At 32.0% G+C, this 22,764-nt stretch overlaps 1 long non-coding RNA gene across 1 annotated transcript in view; it reads right to left on the reverse strand.

Moving 5' to 3' along the window:
- Positions 1 to 6,845: 6,845 nt before the first annotated feature.
- The window catches only part of LOC145329991 (uncharacterized), a 40,641-nt gene continuing 24,722 nt past the window's right edge, over positions 6,846 to 22,764 (reverse strand). The window contains exon 3 of the long non-coding RNA XR_013883202.1: positions 6,846 to 8,188. This is a non-coding gene — a long non-coding RNA (uncharacterized LOC145329991). The remainder of the gene's footprint in view (positions 8,189 to 22,764) is intronic.

Here is a 22,764-nt window from a genome sequence, read left to right on the forward strand (position 1 = left end):
AAGAAAAAAGATTCTCTTGAAGTTATTGCCTTATATAGTAGCTAATTGTAAATTCGCACAGTCAAATATAAGGGGGGGGGATCATAGACACATATAATAGTGAAAGGTTTATTGCTAGGTACTTAAGGATGATTAATAATTGGGAGATATAAAAATATTTTTGTAAAGAAGCTTCATTTTACAAGCTTCACTTACAAGTAGGTAATTTGTTCTATTCCTATCATAATTCATGTTTTATAATGTCTCAAGCTTCGCGATAGTGTATTTAATAGTTCTTGTATAGTTTCCGTAAGATATAAAACTTGGTAGACACGGTATGTTGATTCAAATGTGAGTATTATAATGCTAGCAGATCTTATCATTTTATAACACGCGCCGCGTTTTCTATAAATATTAACTTCACCCATTCAAACTAAATCAACCCGCCAGTATTTGTTATGTATAAGTTTTTTTAGAACTAACAGGTACGCCCCCTAGAAGCCACCAGGGGCACTTAGGGCAATAGGAGGAAAAGTCGACACCCTCTCATTTTCAATTTGAGATTTTTTTAAAGAAAAAGTAGAACAAATTTTTTTTGTAGGGTGTCATTTTTTATAGGAAGAGTGGAAATAAGTATTTAAAAACATTTCCGGGGCTTATAGGATGCTTCACTGTAAAGGTGAACCATATCGGTTCAGCGGTTAGGGAGATTCTTCGCTACAGAAAAAAAAAGCTTTCCACTTTTTATTATAGGATACATTTTGGGTTGAATTCAAAAACAATTTTTCTGACACTTTTTATTAGAATTTATACCTTAACGTTAAAGGTTTAAATATGTATTACTTAATTTCATTTCATCTTTGTCTATTATGGTCATAAGCGATCTTTTTATAATTAAGGATGAAACAAAAAATTAGCACGTCACCATAACTGTTCTCTTTTAATTATTGATGTTCTAAAAGGATATTAATTAACAGTATATTATTGACAGTCCGGAACTTCTCTACACAGTTTTGCACTGTCTGTCTTGCTAGGACAAGGGATTTTGAAGATGTGTTGGTAATATATATACATATACAATAGCGGCTTTGCCCCTAGCCTCCACAGGACCAGTAGGTATAGTTCCCTGAAGAGTAGAATCCAATCGGTTCAGTGGTTACCGAGATCTTAAGGGACGAAGGACAGACAGACTGAGAGACATCAAGTTACTTTGTATTATAGATGTATAGAATCATTTTTATATAATTCTTTTTAGTCTCCCAAGATTTCAACCATACCCTTCCCTTACCACCAAATATTATCTTGTTAAGAAGTGCCAATTTATAAAGAAAAATACACAGCCTCCTGACAGAAAAAAACTTGATGATGATATTGATTTTTATCCCCCCCCCCCCCCTCCTTCTTCTTGTGGCGAAGTTCTTCTAGGCTAGGGGTGAAGCCACTAGGTAAAAATTAGGGGATATTACTCAATTAGATTAAGTTTAACATATCAGGGATATTGGGTTTTTTACTACATTAGTCCCCAAAGTCTTATAATAACGATTTCTTATTCGTTGGACAACTTTGGGGTCTTTTATTGAATTTTTATCGGTTGGTTTATTAAGTTGAGTGTCCAAACGTTTCAACCACCAATTGTAATCTACAGAAGGAGTAAATTTTTCTATAATCATTGGAGATGTTCATCCATTTTTCGGCCATTGTCCTATCCCTTTAGATCACTAATAACAAATGCCATAATATAATGAATGGATTATAATAACAAAATGATTATATTGGGAATAAAAAATATAAATAGAGAAGGGAGGGAAAGAGTTTTTATGAAAACTGATATGATTGGACAAACAATTAGCAATTCAGATAATTTTCTACAATTATTCTTTGTACGTTGTGCTTCTGCTTTGTCTACAAGGATTAAAAATTTATGATTATCTCAGATAAATAATGAAATTATATTAAAAATCTTTTTGTACTCTCCGCCCCCTTCATAAAAAATTCCCTAAAAGTTTTGGAGGAGGGTAACACCTCTAAAAAAAGCTTTGCTGCTTATGAAAATATGCAATAGTCAATATCTTTGCACTTTCCAAAAACAGAAAATTGTAAAAGGACCTACAATTTTGTGGATTTTGTTGTCCTTGTTATGATATTAATTTCCCTGAATAGAGCACACAAAACTCAAACCCCACCATATTTTGATTAGCATAAAAATAAGGGGGTAAAATAAAGTAACTAATTCAGTGATTTGGCATAGTTGAGGTTAGGTAACGTTGGATAAAGCGCAACCCCCTCAGGGTTAGAAGTCCCTGCAGACATAGACGTCCAATGGGGGGGAGGGGGGTTGGTAAGAGGGTTTTTAGTTTTATTTGAAACCTCTCATTTTATCTAACTCAAAAAAGCTTAGACGTCCTTTGCTTATTTCTCTTTATGTGGAACTTTGTGTGAAAACACAAAAAGTAACAGGATGTCTGTCGGTATATGTGGATCTCGCTCACCACTAAACCAGACCCTCTAGAGGCGAAGCCTCTATTTAGAAATATCCATAAGTCGTATGAAGTTAGCGCAGCAACACTTTGATGTGATTTGTTTTTTAATCGTTTTGTTCATAAACCATTATCAACAATGTAATTATGACGCTGTTTAAACGAAATTCTAACCTCAATACGTTTATAAATCTATTAGATATTCTTATAAAAGATCAGAGGGATTCAGCACATTAAATCCCTTTAAAATTGCTGAAAATTTCGATATTTATATGGCGTAAAGTTGGCGTAAAACTTTTTGTGTTGTGATTAAAGGGAAGTGGGTATGAAAGGAGAGAAAGAAGGAAGTGGATTGTTTTCACTAAAAACTGTTTGTCAGAATCTTGGTCTTTGTCCCTGTAAAGAGATAAAAAATCAATCTTAAACATTTTGATGAGGTCTAGAAATCTAATAAGTGAAATATGAAATTAAGAAATCTAAAAATTAACTAATAAATAAACTCAATACTAGGCATTTATGTATTTCATAATTTACAGCAAATTTATTTTACATTACGCAGGCTAATTTATATATTCTTATTACATATTATATGGCATATTTACAGGCAATACTTTATAGCATTTTAATATGATAATTCATTTTTAAAATAAAATCATTTTAATTCTATATAAATATTTGAATTCAATATGATTCTATTTTATTAAATACTTTTTTTTTATAACATTAATTATCACAATTGTGTTTTGAGCGAGACTTTCCTTTCAAAAGTCTAAAAAAAACTCCCTGAAAATAAGACTGTTTTAAAAGTTGTTTAAATAATAGATTTTTTTAAAAATAATCCTTATACCAAATTTTGTCTACAATACCTATTTTTATCATAAAACATGAAGAAATAAATAGATGATTTTCTCTTCAAATTCCTTTTTTGGACAAAAACACATTAGATTTTCTTTTAAACTTTTAAGGGTTAGTCTTAACTTTATAACAAACAGGCTTTATTATAGATAAACCTTTTAAAAGTAGTTTTTACAGGACGTTAGGAGCCTTTCAAGTAATTTAATATCTTTAACAAAATTTTATTATGTTTTTCTGACATGTTTGCATAATCTTAAAAAAGCATTTCTTTAAAATTGACTTTGACTAAACAAAAAAAAGAACCGCTTAAGTCTTTTTATTTTGCTATTGTAACTATTTGTTGCGAATATGAAACATAATTATGCACATGTTTTAATATACGGTAGGGAATTCACAACCGCTAGTAAAGCTGAAAAGCATAATATTTTTTAAATATTTTACTAGATTTTATAAAAACATATATATATTATTGTCTGGTTAAGCAACAAACCGCGAAGCACATTGCTATCAATCCTTAAATTTATGTTTTTAAATCATTCAGTGTTAAATACTTATGAGCAAAGCTTTTCTACATTTGTCTGTTTCTTACTTTTATTGATTTACATAAAAGAAAGTTAGTTTTGCTTATCTAATAAGCTTGCTTATCTATAAGAAGGAAATATTTTTTTCTTAACTTTTATTATCTTTATGACCAACCCTAAAACCATACTCTAAGTGACCTTATAACGAGAATAGTTATAAATCGCATCTCGTATTATAAACAACTCTCCGCGGATAAAAAAAAACGATAAATTATAAGAATTAATTCCGGTTTTGTAAGCCCCGAGTTGCCGGAGGCCCGGGCTAATAAAACTGGAGGTAATATTGTGATTTATTATTTAATATTTGTAGAAAATTGTCTGTTATACGAATTGAACCATTATTTTTCAGTATGACTGAGAACCGATTCTAATCCTGCAGATATTAATCGGTTTCGAAGCCATACTGTAAAAGCATTTTCTGAAGAAAAACATTTATAAGCAATGTAACTGGACGTCCGAGCATTTTATTTTGAGTTTGAGGGGGGTAAACATTAAACACCCCTTTACCCCACCCCACCCCTGGCATCTTGGGTTTGTAACAGGGAGGGAAGGGTTATACGTGTTTGATTATTTTACAACCCTTCTTCCTCCCAACTATTAACTAGAAGAATTATACACATTTGACTTGGGGAGGGGTGACTTATTCAACGCCTATTGTCCTATCCCATAATTTCTCCTAAAACCCCAAAAGAAAAGAAATACATTTTGTTAAGATGCAGAAATACATTGCATTATGAATATTCACAAATGGTCAGCTGAATTTGAGTTTCCGATTGTGTACATAGTTTCCTCATCCTATCTCAATATTTACTACTAGCTAAAAAAGCTTAAAACTTTTTAAAAATTTTGAATGTATAATGTATAAATCGTTTATCAATTATATCGCTTTTCCTTTTGACCGGAGTAGCTGAAAATAGGTTTTGCAATATTTTGATTATCTGATGTACATTGTACAACTTCGGAAATTAGGGAAGAAATAGGCAATTAATTTTCAGTTGAACTCATAAATATAGTATCCAGGGATCTACGGATATAACAATAAATAATAAATTAATCTTCACTCCAATAAATTTAAATTCCTATGTCCTTTTCAACCCTGACATATAATATCTAGGACACACATCTAGAGGCGCTTGTGGATTGGGTTAAGGAAAGTTGACCCTACACTTTCAATTTTAGATTTAGAATAAAAAAATATAAATATAGATAAAAAAATGGGATGAGGTTGATTATTCTTGGGCTGATTTCTCATAAAATAGTGGAAAACCTTCCCTGTACCTAAAGAAACTTCACTGCAAAGGAGAACCATATCAGTACAGCGAGATCCTTTGCTACTTATAATCCTAGACAATCATCCAATAACTGTTATATAAGGATTATGTGTATATTGTATCATAATATATATAATACAATTATAAATGTCATGCAATTTGGAAATAATAATATTCTACAGCCCCTCCCCTGAACTTAACCATTTAGTAATTTAGGAAGGGATTGATCAAGTGAAGATAATTTAATCAACTCAAACCAGAGGCAATATTTAACAAGTAAGAAGGTTGATTTATTATCTATTGCCTTTTTCTTAAATTTCTGGTAATTTTTCTTTTTTTTTCAAAATTTACCCAATTTCAACTAATTAAAAAAACAATAAATTTTTTCATGTAAATTAAAACAGCTTGATTAACAGCGTGTAATTTGAATTCTATTAAATCTTGAAAGGTTGCGTGATCTTTAAATTCTTCACAAGCCAAATGTTGCCTATTTTTCAGCTTATAAAGATTGCAATATTTGGCACCAATTGTACTGTAATGTACAAATAAATATGTGCAATATTGCTCCTGCAAAGTGTTTAAATAATGTAACATGATCATCTTAAGCCTTTAATGCCATTTTGGTGCTTTTCCTCCCGTATTTAGTAAATGAAGCAAAATTGAGGGGTCGGGGTATAATTTAAATTCATGCCTAAACCCCTGAGGGAGGGAGAAGGGAACCCTAACCCTTAGGGGCTATACTTGCAGTGCACTAACTCTGCAGGGCTACCCAGAACCTTCATAACTTAAACTGACCTAACTTAAACAAATAAACAAAGAACTTCCGAAGGCCCGGGCTACACAACTGGTTTTAATCTTATGATTTTTAATTTAGTTTTCGTGGAAAATTTTCTGTAATACGATGCCATACATGATTTTTTGTATGGCTGAGAACCGGTTCTATTCCAGCGGATATTCATCGGTTTCGAGGCCGTACTGGAAAAACTATTACAATACAATATGATTATCTGAAGCATTTCTTATTTTCATAACGTACATTTCATTAATTATCAATAAATTACTATAAAATAAGCAAAAAAGAAAACATTATTCAAAAAAATCCTTCCTTGGTTGTTTGGCCAAAATGATTATTGAAAAGAAGGTTTTGATTGGCGAAGCAATTGGCAGCCTTCAGAGAAGCAATGTAAAATATCTGGTATGGTTTTATAGACAGTTGTACGCGGATACGTAAATAAAAATATTACATTTATCATAGTTTGTTAGACCAGTCGAACAAATAAAAATTATTTTAGTTACGTTTCCGCGGACAATTTCTAAAAACTTTTGTAGTAAGGGTATATCATCACGGCTTAGAATCGGTTAGTAGCCAACGGAAATTAGTTGGATTCGGAGCCGTGATGTTATATTAAATAAAAATTTTGTAGAATGATTTAAACTGCACAAAAAGCAGTGTAACAAATCAATTATTATTTACATTTCAATTTCAAAACTATATATTTGTTATCAAGCAAAAAATTTTAAAATCTTAATTTTTGTAGTATAAAAATTTTAGTTTGCTGGTGCTTTTAAAAAATTATATAAAGCAAATATAGTTTTATCAAATCTATATAAATTACTAGCGGCTGCGCCCCAAGAGACCTCTTGAATAAAGGGGGAGGAGGGAATTCAACCCTACATTTTTTATTTGGGGGTGTAATTTTTTTAAATGGGCGAATTCTTGGGAGATGTATTCTCCCTCAAATAGTTATAAACCCTCCATGGACCTTTAACAAGTTTAACTGTAAAGGAGATCCATAACAGTTAACAAAATCCTTAGGTACACACAGCCAAACATCCTATTACTTTTATATAAGGATTACTGACGCAAACTAAAATTTCATGTTCAAGTTATGTACTTTAAAAAGTAAAAGGTTTCTTAAAACAAAGTAGAAGAATCGGTCATATAGTAGTCGCGCCCCAAAATTATTTTTGTTCAATTTCTTCGCAAGTTGTCAAGATCTAAAAAGGGGATATTTATAAAATCTAAGTTAATAATATAAATGATTATGTAATTCTAAAATAATTTGAACATGAAGTTTAAAGTTTGAATAATTTAAGTCGCGCGGCTAACCCACATAAATTTTTTTAAGAACTAATCTCCGAACATTTTTGTCTTGATATATTAAATTTTTCTAGATATAGACAGAAGCACTTTCTGTCTATCATTTGATTTATCATTTGTTTGTCAGTTTCCATTTGTTTTGGATAGGTTTACAGATACAATAAGTTTACACCCGGGAGGGAGGGGACATTGGACTGTAAATTATACTGGTACCCATAGTTTCATAATGTTATATGATTGCTTAAAAACTTGGGCACTTTTATTAAATTTTGATTGGTAGTTTTAAACTTTTCAATTATTATTTTAGTCTACAAAAAGGATAATTTTATTTACCATTATTGGGAACGAGTATAAATTAATCGTCCATTGTCTTATCCCTTAAAATCTCTGTAATGTAACAAGCCTTGTAAAGCAAGCAGCATATTTTTATATCTAATTTCTATATAAATACAGATTTCAATATTATTATATAAGTATTTACATTTTGGAAATCAAATTTTGCTTATGGGTTGAATCAGCTTTTTTTCACTGAATCATCCTTTTCATAAGTTTTTAAACTTTTTCCGTATAAAAAAATTATGTCTTTATTTCTGGAAATACTTTATCATATGTTTAATTTATTCTCTAAACTAAAAAAGTTTTTTCTCATATATTGATTCATGTCACCATTTTGGATGAAATGAAACATAATAAAACGTTCGGGATATTTTCAACCCCCTGTCCATGGTCGGTTTCTTGGAAATATTTTCACTTAACATTTTTTCACAGATTTTTTCCTTGATTTTTGGAAGATTTTTAGGATTTTAATTTATTCCGTAGATCCTTTGATTGTTGTGTATATGGTGAGTAGGATGATGAATAGTAGAAGACCGTAGAACATGCACAATATAGGGGTGCCACACTCCTCTGGGTTCTCTTGGGCACCTGAAAAACAAAACATTTAGATTCATATTTTTATATTAAATTGCTCAGTTTCAAAAAAAACTTTTTTTCAAGAAAGAACTATAGAATTATTAGAAATGAAAACCATATTCATTGTACAAATTTTAACTTTTTCTTTGTATTTTTAAGCACTCTTTCACCATTTTTTGTTTCTTTACTTTAAAACAACTTACTTTTTTAAAAATTGTGTATCTGATTTTATTATAATATAAATATATAAAATATGGTTAATTTTGTGTAGGTTGACAAGGATTAGATGTGACTTATGGAAATATATTTCTATTTTTGAGCTGTGTGTTTTTCTATGGATAGTCTTTTTTCAACACTAATGCCGTGTACTATTCTTTTATATTAGAGTAAAAATATAAAGGGATAAGGGGTTAAATAATTGTGTGTCCCCTTCCCGAGGACCCTGTGCCGACATTCAATTTGGTCCTTAAAAATCAACCAATAGCGTCGGGAATATTAACACAGCCAAGTCGCTACAAAAGAGCAGAAAGCAATTTGCTAACAAACAAAAAAGGTCCCCAACAGGGGGATCCAGGTAGTTGTCTGGTTATACATCTATATTTATAGATTTATTATTTTTAGAACAAGAACAACTATTTCCTTAGGAAGCATCAACCAATGTAGCAAAAGACATTATATTCGTATTTGTAAGTGAAATATTATTTTTATAAAGCAATTTACTATGCAAAAAAGGCAGATATAGATATTTTGCTAAATTGATTCAATTGACTTTATTAAAAATATTGCAAATATGTTCTAATGTCTAAACGAATATATACATTTATACACATTATATCAATAATACAAAGTAGAATGATGTTTATCTGTCTGTCCGTCTGTCTGTCTGTCTGTCCCCTAAGATCTCGGTAACCACTGAACCGATCGGATTCTACTCTTCAGGGATATACCTACTGGTCCTGTGGTGGTTTTAGGCTATTTTCTTGAGGGGTGGGACACCCCCAACCCCCCCAAAAACAAAAAAATCCCCTCCATTTTTTTTTCTTTTTTTTTAGGGGATTAACTTGGTCCTTTTTTGTAGAAGATTTCCTTGGTCCTTTTATGTATTTCGCCAATTTTTTTTTTATCACCTCTTAGGGCAGAGCCCCTAGAGGCTAGGGCGAAGCCGCTAGTGTATATATTAAGAGATATAAGTTTTCCGGAATTGTAATGTAGGGAGTAGATTTGAAATCTGCATCAAATTTTAAGGATTTTTTATAAAATTCGTTTTTTGTATAATTCTTTATCTAAAAGCGGAAATACAAATTAAGTTAATTAATTTTGGCATCTGTGATTGGTGGATTTAAAAAATCTGCGCTCTGATTGGATGTCGTACATCATTCAACCAATTAGAGCGCAGGTAGTTTAAAATCCACCTATCCTATTGGTCAAAATTAATTAACTTAAAATGTATTTTCGCTTTTAGATAAAGAATTTTACAAAAAACGAATTTTATAAAAAATCCTTAAAATTTGATGCAGATTTCAAATCTACGCCCTACATTAAAATTCCGGAAAACTTATATCTCTTAGTATATATATCTTAACATAGTTTAAATGCAGATAACCTCTCAATATGTAAAGGGAGGTAGATACTTAATACATATTAACAAGGATGGAAAAGCTTTACATATATATTTTCCAACATTAAATTCATCTACAGTTTTAAATAACTAGTGTATGTCTGTACGTCTGTATGTTACACCGTCACAAAGTGTCACAACTTTTAAAGATATTTTTAATTTACAATTTATTTCATTCTACTGTGCCTCATAATTTTTACCTTTTATTTTAAAACTTTTTAAAAACTTAAGCAGAGGTGGATTCTTAAAAAATTCTTAGTGTCGCTTACAGGGGCGTCCAAGCTTTTTTTTTTGGGGGGGGTAAAAAATTTTAGGGGGGGGGGTAATTCGTGTTTGGGGGGGGTAAAATGGCGCGCGAAGCTCGCCGAAATTTTTTTTACCCCCCCCAAAATTTTTACCCCGGGGGTAAAATTTGATTGGGGGGGGTAATTACCCCCCCTAAAGTCTGTTGGGGGGGGGGGGGGGGGGGGGTAAATACTCCCCCCAAATCTGTTGGGGGGGGTAATTACCCCCCCCCAAAATAATTTACCCCGGGGGTAAAATTTTTGGGGGGGGTAATTTAATTATGTAAAAAAAGCACCTACCTAATCTATTAAGTTAATAAGTACTATCCTATAACATAAAGTAGTAAGTAAGGTTTATTTGACTATAGCTTCAGATTTCATTACTTTTAATACTGAGTTCTCCTTTTTAGGAAAGCTTCACATAGATCCCATGATGGTTCCACACTATTATAGGTCAATCCTTTGAGTGGTTTTAGGCTATTTTTCTCCTCCCTTTTTACCCTTTAGAAAACACGAGTTCTTAGATGCTAAGGGCGCCACTACTATTCAAATATATAGTAGTATCTCATTCTTTAGAACATAAAAATACAATAATTAACTCACTAACCAATGAACCAATATGATTATACTTTAAAGTGAAGCGTCTTATAGGTCCTGGTAAGTTTTATAACTAGTTTTGAGATACCCTGACATCCTCCCAAAAGAAATCGCCTATAGAAATTCTTTTTCATTATTTAATGAAATATTTAATTTAGTTAGGTATCTATTTTATGGAATCTTCAGTGCTTTACAATTACATCATAGATCCCACCCCCCCAAAAAAAAATTTTCAGTAAAATTTTTTTTTAAGAACTTTCAATTTTGGGGGGGTAAATACCCCCCCCCAAAAAATTTTTTTTTAAAGAACATTTATTTTGGGGGGGATAATTACCCCCCCCCAAAATGGTTTGGGGGGGGTAAATACCCCCCCAAAATCGTTGGGGGTGCCTACGGCACCCCCAAGGTAGGGGTAATTTTTTTTTGGGGGGGGTATTGTTCAAAAAATTTTGGGGGTGCCAAATGGCCCATTACCCCCCCCCCCCCCCCTTGGACGCCTATGGTCGCTTAGTGAGGCAAAATTATTAATTTTTGTGAAAAATTCTTCAAAAATGCATAAAAAATCTACAAAAATTAAATAAAATCATAAAAGGGTTATTATATTAATATTTTTTTTATTTTTGTACATTTTTATGTGATTTTTGAGGATTTTTTACAAAAACAATTTTGCCTCACTAAGCGACCCTAATATCTTAAAGAATCTACCTTAGTTTACTTTTTTAAATCAAGATATATTATACTTTTAAGGCTGCACTATTTATGGACACAATCGTCCTTGTTTTTTACAATATATGTCCACTACTATTTGTATGTATCTACATTATATCAGTTACTAAATCCGCATTGCACCCCTTCCCCTCTGTAACCTTTCTATAATCCAGCTTTTCTTGCCATCTTTATTTCTCTTACATCTTTTTCTATAGCGTACTTGAAATAAGAAATGATTATGTTAATTTGACTTTAGCATAGCATTCGATACACAGCTCAGTAGCAAAAAAAGCAGTTAAAGTTATTATATCCTATTATGTAAAGTAGTAAGGTTTTTTTGCTAAAGATCTCAATAATAACTGGGTTCTCTTTTTCGAGTAAACTTTATTTCACTTCATGGTTTTAGGCTGTTTTATTTTCAGATTTAAGGCTTGAGATGGTTTTAAACAATTCAATTATTGTAACTCCTCTGAGCCCCTAGATGCAAGGGGCTTAGCCGCTAGTTTACAAGGTTTAAAACTATTTTGGGGATAACTAAACCGACACCCTCCATGCAAAGATAAATTGCTACTAGAAAAAGATCCCTCCAAAACAGTAAAAAAAATATTTTGAAAACTGACATAGAATGTAACGAAACGACTAAACAACACCCCCTTTCAAGTGCCTCAGTTAGTATTTACATCAAAGTAACAGGATGTGTGTTTGTATTAAAGAGATCTCATAAATTAAATCATCCCATCTTTATTTATGGATAGCTATAAACATGCGATACATTGACCATCCAAAAATGCATGAAAAAAAGGTAAATGTATGTGTATGTGTATATAAATGATGATAATAAATCAATCATATGCCTTTACACGTATATGAATTATGTACACACACATAAAATATGTTTTTATGATTGACTGCAGTTCCACAATATAATATGAGTTGTAAATAAATATTTCACTAAAAATATTAAAAGCGAAACTACTCTATGCTTAATTTTCGCAAGTCGGTTAAGAAAAGTCGAGATTTTACCAAGGCCATCAGATCGAAGTCTAAACCTGACAAAAATATTTAGAATCGTTCTAAAAGAGGGATTTGGTAAGCCCCCTCCAGCTTACAATATTTTTTAGGGTGGGGAGGGGGGCGAGCAAGGGGATTTACTTATATTCACCCAGGTTTATTATCCTAAACCAGCTTTTGGCCAATAAGCTGGTCCAAAGAAAATTGAACTCCAATCAGTTCAACCGTTTACGAGATCTTAACAGATACACAGACAAACTTCCTTCTACTTTGTAACAAAGATACAAAATATTCAGTGTACAGGAAGTCCCCCAAAATGATTAATAGATTATTATTATGTATTCTTTATTCTAAGCGACAGTAATACAGAATAACCAGGGAGTTAGGGAATATTAACCATGAATTTCATAATTTAATATGGATGACACAACCATAAAAACGTGGCATTTAAAGTCTTCAAAATAAAATAATAGAATTTTAAAGTTACTACTTTTTATACTAACGGCTGCGCCCCTAGCCTTTAAAGCTCTCTTTTTCAATATTAAAATAGCTGAAAACCATTCAAGGGCCTTTGCTAAGCTTCCCTTCAAAGAAAACCCCAATAATCTCAGTGGTTATTTAAATAGCTTCAGAGAAAATAACCCCTGCTTTCATTGTATAACAGGACAGACAGACGGATGAACTGACCAAACAAACTTACTTATTTATATAATAGGATAAAAATATATGGATTATATCGGGTTGTGATTTTCGGGAAATCTTCATATATGTGAATTTTATAGGGGTAATTAATAGATTTTGAGTAGATAGATTGGGACAAAGTGTTGTATAAAGATCCTAATTCTATACAAGCTCTGTGACCTTTAGGATGAAATATTACACATATTTTTTACTTTCTACTCAGTCTATCTAAAAGATTAAAAATGCAAAGACATTTTAACTGAAAAGATTATCTATCTATCTAGCGAAACAATTGTATTCAATGAATAAAATTAGAAAAAAAATCTATCTACATATGAGAAAGAATAATTACGACTTATAACTGTCAATAGAACATGATATTTCCATATAAAAATTCAGGATTCGCCTCCCTTACCCCTGGTTAATATACTACAGTAGCATACATCAATTATTCCCTCACTTTGTCCCTGGTTAATATACTACAGTAGCATACATCAATTATTCCCTCCCTTGTCCCTGGTTAATATACTACAGTAGCATACATCAATTATTCCCTCCCTTGTCCCTGGTTAATATACTACAGTAGCATACATCAATTATTTCCTCCCTTGTCCCTGGTTAATATACTACAGTAGCATACATCAATTATTTCCTCCCTTGTCCCTGGTTAATATACTACAGTAGCATACATCAATTATTTCCTCCCTTGTCCCTGGATAATATACTATAGTAGCATACATCAATTATTCACTCCCTTGTCCCTGGTTAATATACTACAGTAGCATACATCAATTATTTCTATGTATTATATACATTACATTACTACACACAATGGTACAGAAAATGTGTTGAATGCTCTAAAAATATGTAGTTGGACAAAGTGTCTCAAAAATCAGCCATGTGACTTTATAAAAACGAGTGATTATCCATCTCTTTTTTAGGGGTTTTCTTTCCCACTTCTCCTCTCATCTCCCTTTTTTTATGACGTCACATAGCTTGTTATTTTAGACATTTTGTCCAGTTACAAAATGAATTATCTTTAAAAGGATTTTTGTCTTTCTGATTATAACCAAAAGATGAATTGGTTTCCAATTAATACTAATTCTATAATTTAAAGGCTAGAGGCGAAGTCAATATAATAACTTACTAGTTTTGACTTTCAATAGAGTATTTCCCTTAAGACAACTACTTGTTTTTGATTTTTGAGAGAAAACGCATATAGAAGTGATCTTAACCGCAAAACAGCCAAATGCCATTAAATCAACGGCTGGGAAGACGACGAAGAAAGTCCCTCAATGATATCATAAAAATGAGGGATGAAGAGAGGAGGAGTGGGAAAGTAAACCCCTAAAAAAGAGATGGATAGTCCCTCGTTTTTATGACGTAACATGCTAATTTTTTGAGTGACTTTCTTCAACGGCTGGCTGAAGCTTGTAGAACAAATTAGCATTTTTTTTTATAAAATATACAAATATATATTTTTGGCCAAATTACTTGATACAAGCCAATGTGACAGTTCATTTCTTGTCGTGTAGCCTTTTATTTAGAACACAAATCAGGAATAAAGGTACAGAAATTGTTTTAAAATTCAAAATTAATAAATAGAGACTTTATTTCTGAGGATTGGATATAATCTTAACTACGCCTTGTTCTCCGTTTTTTTGCACTCTATTAATAACGTTGTCTGTTGGTTTATCGGTACTTCTTAAAATACACTATAGCCTAGCCTCAAGGGAATTAAGGGATCATCAGGCCAAAAACAAATCATCAATAATCATCTCCTCAACAGGCTAAATCCCTGAAAAAATATCAGCGAAGGAAAAATTACATTGTTAGATCCAGAGAAAAGCTGTTAACATTCTATTGTTTAATCCTATTTATTAACATTTTTATTCATAAATTTGGCCTTATTAAATTTTTTAGCTTAAGAAATAAATTCGAGTTTTGAAAATGAATTAAATTTCTTTTTAAAATTATTTTGCCTTTTGATTAACTATTAAGAACGAGGCCATTTATGTACAGAAATGTGTAACTGTGTATTAGGAAAGTCAGGAATCTCAACGGATAAGACAATGGAAGATTTATAAACTCATAATTATAATGAATAAGATCAAACCATCATAAATATAATATTGGTTTACTAAAATCTTTTATACCAACGAGTGAGAGACATGAGATGAGTATAATTTACAGTCCAATATCCCCAGGGGCAAGAGCAAATAATAGAAGCTTTTTGTGATTTAAAAATATTGTTTTGATACCAAAGTTCTGTCACTATAAACATTGATCTATTAGTGTACCTTACTGTTCAACCTTTTCTATTATCCTTTTATACTCAGAGATCCAATAGTGAACCTAGCTGTTCAACTTTTTCTATTATTATTTCATACTCAAAGATCTATTAGTGTACCTAGCTGTTCAACCTTTTCTATTATTATTTTATTTTGCAAGGAAATGTTTGTGACAATAATTTCGTGATATAAAGTTTTATTTTTGGATTGGACGTCAAGAATATTGGAATTAGCATAGTGCAATACTTTTGTCAAACGTTTCTTTCAATTTTAATGTTTCCCCCTGATTTTCATGTTAGTTTTAAAAATAAAAAGGAAATCTTTTTTTTTGGTTGGAGGGTGGTAATTTTTTGGGAGGTTGGAGATACCCTTCTCAAAATAGTAAAATAGTTATAAACCTGCGACTATAAAAAGGTTCACTATAAAGAAGAACCATATAAGTTTAGCGGTTAGTGAGATTCTTTGCTACAGACAAAAAAACGTAGCTTAATTTTGTTTAATGGCGTGCAGGAGATGATTTTAGGGGGTGTGTGGATATCTTCTGGAAGAAATTTTCTTTTTTTTCCTATTTTAGAAAGGCTATAAAACTTTAAAAACTGGAGTCCTACGCAAGCATAGCAATAAGGTCATATTTAGCAAAAAAATAAATTAGATTGTACTATAATTCAATCTTATTAGAAATCATAAGTTATGACAAAAAAAATTCTTGATGATTTCAAAACCTAAAAATCAGGTGTCGGGTTCGAGTCTAAACCTGCACCAAATCGTACTTCAGATGTTAAAAACAGTACTGCTTCTACAAAATTAGTAGGGGGGGGGGGGTTGTATTGGCCTTTAAACAGGCGCAATTAATCAAAATGCGCTTTTAGGACTTCCAAACAAATATTGTGCAATCAAAGGGTATTTTGATGTTACTGAAACTATTATCCTGTAGAGAGCTTTAGAGTATTGCATACCATATAGAAGAATTTGCTTTTGGATTTTTCTAGATTATCACTGAATTCGAAGAGTCACCCCCCCCCCCCCTCAACCTCCCAATGAGTTATCTATGATAGAGATTGGAGAATAATGAAAACTAAAAGTATACATAATATTAGGTCCAATTGTTGTTATATTAGTAAACCAGGGAGGGAGAGGACATTTGGCTGTTTATTACACCTAATTTCCAAAATTTTATAATAACGTTTGTTTTCTTATTCGTTGGCTTAACAACTTAGGGGACTTTCTCTGGATTCTCTAATTAATCAATTAAATCAAAGGAGAATCCCCCCCCCCCTATAAGAGGTAGTTCATTGGTTAGTTCATTAAGTTGAGTGTCCGAACACTTCAACTGCTAATTCCAATCTACAGGAGGGATAATTTTGTGTATAATCACTGGGGATTTACATTAATTCATTGGCCATTGTCTTATCCCTTTAGATCCTTGTTAGTAAACGGTACTACTGCAGAATCATCAATAATCTATTTTCTCTGTTCCAAATCCAAGGCCAGGACTATACATGCTAAACTTTGTTGCCGCTGTTTGCATTATTGAAAAGTAACAGGATTTGTGTTTGTCTGTCTGTTCAGAAGGATTTTGCTAAACGCTGAACTTCTTTACAGTGTAGCTTCTCATATGTCAAGAGAAGGTTTATAACTATTATGGGGGAGGGTACGACAAGAGGCCTCTAGGGGCGTAGCAGCCGTATTGACATAATAACATAAAGCCATAAGGTGTCATTATTTGAATATCATAAGCTTAATGGATTTATTATTACTTGGACCTTAACCCAGATTATCATATACTCTATTAATGTGAAATTTGTAGCTAGCTAAAATAACGATCGCCCCCATCTATTCCCTTTACCCAATCCCTTTCCCTAAACACCCTAACAACCTAAATAAGTGGAATAATTTACCCCTGTCATAAAATATTTGTTCTAAATCCGTTGTTGAGTTATATTTAGACATAAATATATATAAAAATGAGGGTCTTGAATGTCAACATAATACATTCAGGTTCAACAGAGCCAACAATACGTCTTGAAAACAACAAGGATGACAACATCCATTAAATTAATACAAAGGACATGCAAAAGAATGACATAATGATAAATTTGGCAGAGAAAACGAACATAGAATACCTATTAAAAAGCAATTTATTATAAGTGCAAAATAACATATTTAACAATAAATTATACAAACTAACTTTACTCAAATTTAATCAGTTTCTAGTTGTATTCTTATAACATAAGCACAAAAAGGCATACATTAAAATCTATTAATAATATAAAATTATGAATGCAAAAAATATTGAAGAGTAGTTTTGCTATTAAAAATATTATATCCCAAGCACTTGGGCAGAATATCAATTAGAAATCCGTAGAAAGAGGTTTTTGATCAAAACAATTTTGTGATATAATTCATCGAACTGACATGAGAACCACGCAATCCACCCCACCCCCCTCGCTCATTTTAAAGTGTGTTTCTTGCCCCAACTGAGCTCTTCTCCCTTTACTAACATTTAATAATAATCATGCCACATCTTTTCAAATGTTGACTTTTATTGCGAAATAATAAAATAACATCATACTTAATGCCAGTTTTCTTAGACCATGCCTTTGGCCCCTTTTAAGTAAACAAAATTGGAAAAAAATTCAAATATTAATAAACTTAATGCATAAAATACTGCGATTTTCCTTTAAATTAAAAATTTTTGCATATTAAAGAATAATTTTGCACACGGTGTTTTGTCTAATTGCAACTGAAAGTGTAATTTTATGCAAAGTAGGGTGACGGGGCTGTTTTGGTCCAACCATGGGCAATGCATTTTACCTCAGGGATAAGACAATGGACAATAAATTGATATAGATCCCTAATGATGTAAATATGATTACCCCTTCTTTGAATATGAAACGTTCGGACACAACTAGTTTTTAACTAACCATTCCAATCATTATATTAAAGTAACAGTATATCTCTCTTTGTACCATAGGATCTTGCTAACCGCTGAACCGATTAAGGTTCTCCTATTCAGAGTAGCTTCTCATAGGTCCTGGGGAGGTTTTAAAATATTTTGGGGGAGGGTACCACCATCCTCCCAAGAGAAATCGCCCCTAAAAAAATTACACTCCCCAAATATTTCTTTTTAAATTTTTAATAACTAAGATTAAAAATTTGGTTATCAAATTCAACTCTCCCCTCTTTAAGTGCCCCTAGAGGTCTCTAGGGGCATAGCTGCTAGTTTTAATAAAAGTAACCAAAGAATAACTAGATTATACAACTTTGGGTACCAGTATAATTTACAACCCTATATCCCATCCTTTCTGATTTTACGTGAATATCCTTTATTGTAGCGCATCTACTCAAAAATTATAACATGTCCTGCCCATCATGAAAAAAAATATTTTCTTAAATTGTTTTCTGAGTTTTTACGCTCCTACAAAGGTGTATGTGTATCTTTCTGTCTTCTGTGCGTTAGCGCGTAAAGATCTCGCTAACGGCTAAGCCGATATTGATCTCCTTTACATTAAAGCTTCTCATAGGTTTCAGGAAGGTTTAAAACTATTTTGGGAGAGGATGCCTCCACTCTTTAAAGAGAAATCGACTCTGGAAAAAAAAATACCCCATCTAATTTCCTTTAGAACTACAATTAAAAGTAGAGGGTCAACTTCCCTCCCCATTCTATGGTGAGCATATTAAACCTGCTAATGAATATTCTAAAATATTCTCTGATGAGCATATTAAAACTGCTAATAAATATTCTAAACTATTCTTTGGTGAGCATATTAAACCTACTAATGAATATTCTAAAATATTCTCTGATGAGCATATTAAACCTGCTAATGAATATTTTAAAATATTCTCTGATGAGCATATTAAAACTGCTAATGAATATTATAAAATATTCTCTGGTGAGCATATTAAAACTGATAATGAATATTCTAAAATATTCTATGGTGAGCATATTACACCTGCTAGTGAATATTCTAAAATATTCTCTGGTGAGCTTATTAAACCTGCTAGTGAATATTCTAAAATATTCTATGGCGAGAATATTAAACCTGATAATGAATATTCTAAAATATTCTCTGGTGAGCATATTAAACCTGCTAATGAATGGCTGAATTTAAATTGTGCAATGAGAAAGATTGCTGGAAAATCCAAAATACGGCAACTGGAACAAAATTCCCCCACCCTCTCACAAAAATTTCAATTACTTTGTGAAACATTTCTAATGATTTCAGATTAAATTGACATTACATCTATTGAAGATTATTCTTTAAACATAACCCTTGTTTATAACCGCTGAAAGTCTTTATTTATCTGTTTGTAGGTCAAGGCAATTTCCCTTCTTGAAACTATAGAAACTCAAACTTTATTACGGGGTTGGGAGGGTTAATATAAAAAGAAAGGATATTGCAGAAAGATTTATGCTTCCTCTCCATGTAAAGAATATCTTTGAACATATTAAGTTTTAAACAAAAAGAGGCAAATTATCTTCTTTTACACTTTTCTATGAATATATTAAACTTTATTCTGTTTATATGCAGGTGTATAATATTTCGTGATGACTATAATGTTCTCATGAGCAAGGAGGACCCAAGCTTTTCTCGAGAGGGGTAAAAGAGTTTTATAGGTTTCAGGGGGTAATTCAATGGCATTGAACAGTCAGTTATACAAGTTTTATTAACAATTTCTCTCATCCATTGGCCTAAAAACTTAGATTGGGTGATAAAATAAAGTGTGTGAACTTTTCGACTGATAATCTATAATACAAAGTATAATCATGTCTATCCGTCCGTCTGTCGGTCTGTCCGTCCCATAAGATCTCGGTAACCACTGAACCGATCGGATTCTACTCTTTAGGGAATATACCTACTGGTCCTGTGGTGGTTTTAAGCTATTTTCTTGGGGGGTGGGACACCCCCAACTTCCCTAAAAAACAAAAAAATCCCCCCATTTTTTTCTTTGATGAAGATTTCCTTAATCCTTTTTTTCTGAAGATTTCCTTGGTCCTTTTTTTTGCTGAAGATTTCCTTGGTCCTTTTAAGAGTTTCGGCAATTTTTTTTATCATATCTTGGGGCAAAGCCCCTAGAGGCTAGGGGCGAAGCCGCTAGTTCTAATTTAAAGAAATAATGGCTATTCTTTTTATAATAATTGAATTATCCCTTCTGTAGATTGTGATATTTGTTGAAAAATTGCTAGTTTGATCCAACCAATCAAGATTTATTAAAGATATTATTGTAAAAGTCAGAGAATGTGATTATAAAACTTGGATACCAGATAACTGTTATCTGAGCTGGATCTTTAAATCATTTTAGTGGTGAGCCAGATCGGGGTGAGCCAACTTTCCAACAATGAGAGCACAGCATTTTATGAAATGCCGCGCTGTGATTGGCTGAAATTCGGCTCACCCCGATCTGGCTCACCACTAAAATGATTTAAAGATCCAGCTCAGATAACAGTTTAAGTTTTGAAAATGTAATACATATGAAATATTTATGTTTTATATAACTGGAAACCTATCATGTGCAGATCTTTATACGATATATTCGAATTAACTTTTTGTTCACCTACAGTTGACCTAAACTAAATTTCAATTGTTGTGCAATGTGCATACATTCCATATTTTATCCTTCTACTAATATGAAAAACATCCTTATAATACAGTAACAGGATCCGAGTGTGTGTGTCTGTACCAAAGGATCTAGCTAACCGACTAACTAATATGGTTCTCATTTGATCTTGGGAAGATTTTTTAGCTATTTTGGGGGAGAAATTGGCCTAGAAAAATTTCCCCCCCCCCCAAAAAAAAACAAATTATCTTTATGTTAAAAACAAAATTCAAAATGGGCCGAAGGATGTCGACAAAAAGTCAATAACCTTGACATAGACCAAATTTCTGCAAAATTGGGTCAAAAATTATCCATGTGACGTCATAAAAATGAGGGATATGAGAGGAGACGTCACATGGATGATTTTTGACACAATTTTGCAGCAATTTGGTCTTTCTCATAACCCTAATTTAGCGGCAAATTCAACGTTATGCCAACACCCTAAACGGCGAAACAGCATGAATAGATATTTCTTATATTAATATTTTCAAAACACTAATAACACACCCCTAAAAAAAACCTTGTGGAAGGGTATAAACTTTTACGAATCTTTTTACCCCATTCCCACTTCACTTCTGCCAAAATCGTCCTTATTTGCAATTGCCCTATCCCCCCTTATGATAAAAATGATCTTATTCATTTCTTGATTGTCAGATATCAATCAAGCTTGTGAGTATATATTGGATATTTGGGGGGATTTTTATTCTAAAGATTAATTATAAAGATTATAGATTTTAAAAGATTTTAATAAAGGCCTCGCATAAAGCCACAAGGGCCATTACCCATAATGTGTTAGATATTATCTTTGGGAGGGGTGGGCTAACTACAATTGCTACAAAACAAAGAATCTCTTTATTATAGATGTTAATAGATCTATCAAACCATACAGAATATCTTAATTGACACACAAATCCAGATACGTAAGTATTTGGTATGTCAATTACTTAGGATTAATAAGACCGTGCTGTAGATTAAAATTAGTGGTTGAAACGTATGAAAACTCAATTAAAGAAACTAACCAATCAAAATTCAATTGTCCCCAAACTTGGTATACCAACGAATAATAAAACGTTATTATAAGACTTGGGGGGAAGAGTGTAATTCCCAGTGTAATATCCCCTTCCTCCCTGCCATTCTTTTCAGTAAAGCTTCTCAATGTTTTTCATCCTGGTTTGGAAACTGAAAGGTATCATACCCCGTATGACTATGCAGCCTAAAATATATTTATCAACATGTCCACTGTTACAATAAATCTTAATTTTCTTTTACGTGGTAACCTTTATTCTCCTAATATCAAAAATCAATAATTACTAATTATCTTTTTCTAAAACCCTATCTATGTCTTATCTACTCAAAGAGTACTATTCTAAAAACCAAAAGGATGTAAAAGTCAGGGAGCTAGGGGACATTATTACACCAGTCCCAAAAGTTTTATAAAAACGTGTTCTTATTCGATTGCTTGACAACTTTGGGGACTTTTAATGAATTTTGCTTGGATTGTTCATTAAGTTGAGTGTTTAAACATTTTAACCAAAAATCGTAATCTACAGAAGGGGTAATCATTGGGTATGTACATCAATTTATCGACCATTGTCTTATCCCTTTAGATATAAAAGTAGTTGTAATGCAACTTTACTCTATCTGATCGCATTCAAAATTTACATATTTTCTGAGTATGCATTTTGACTTATGGTCAACTATATCCAATAATTTTATGTTGAGAAAATATCTTAATACCCCCTATCTTTATAAAAAAGATCTTTGTATGTCTGTCTGTCTGTACCAAAGGATCTCGCTAAC

Source organism: Acartia tonsa, chromosome 10 (assembly GCF_053477335.1).
Source record: "Acartia tonsa isolate MP-2025a chromosome 10, ASM5347733v1, whole genome shotgun sequence".
Lineage (NCBI taxonomy): Eukaryota > Metazoa > Arthropoda > Copepoda > Calanoida > Acartiidae > Acartia > Acartia tonsa.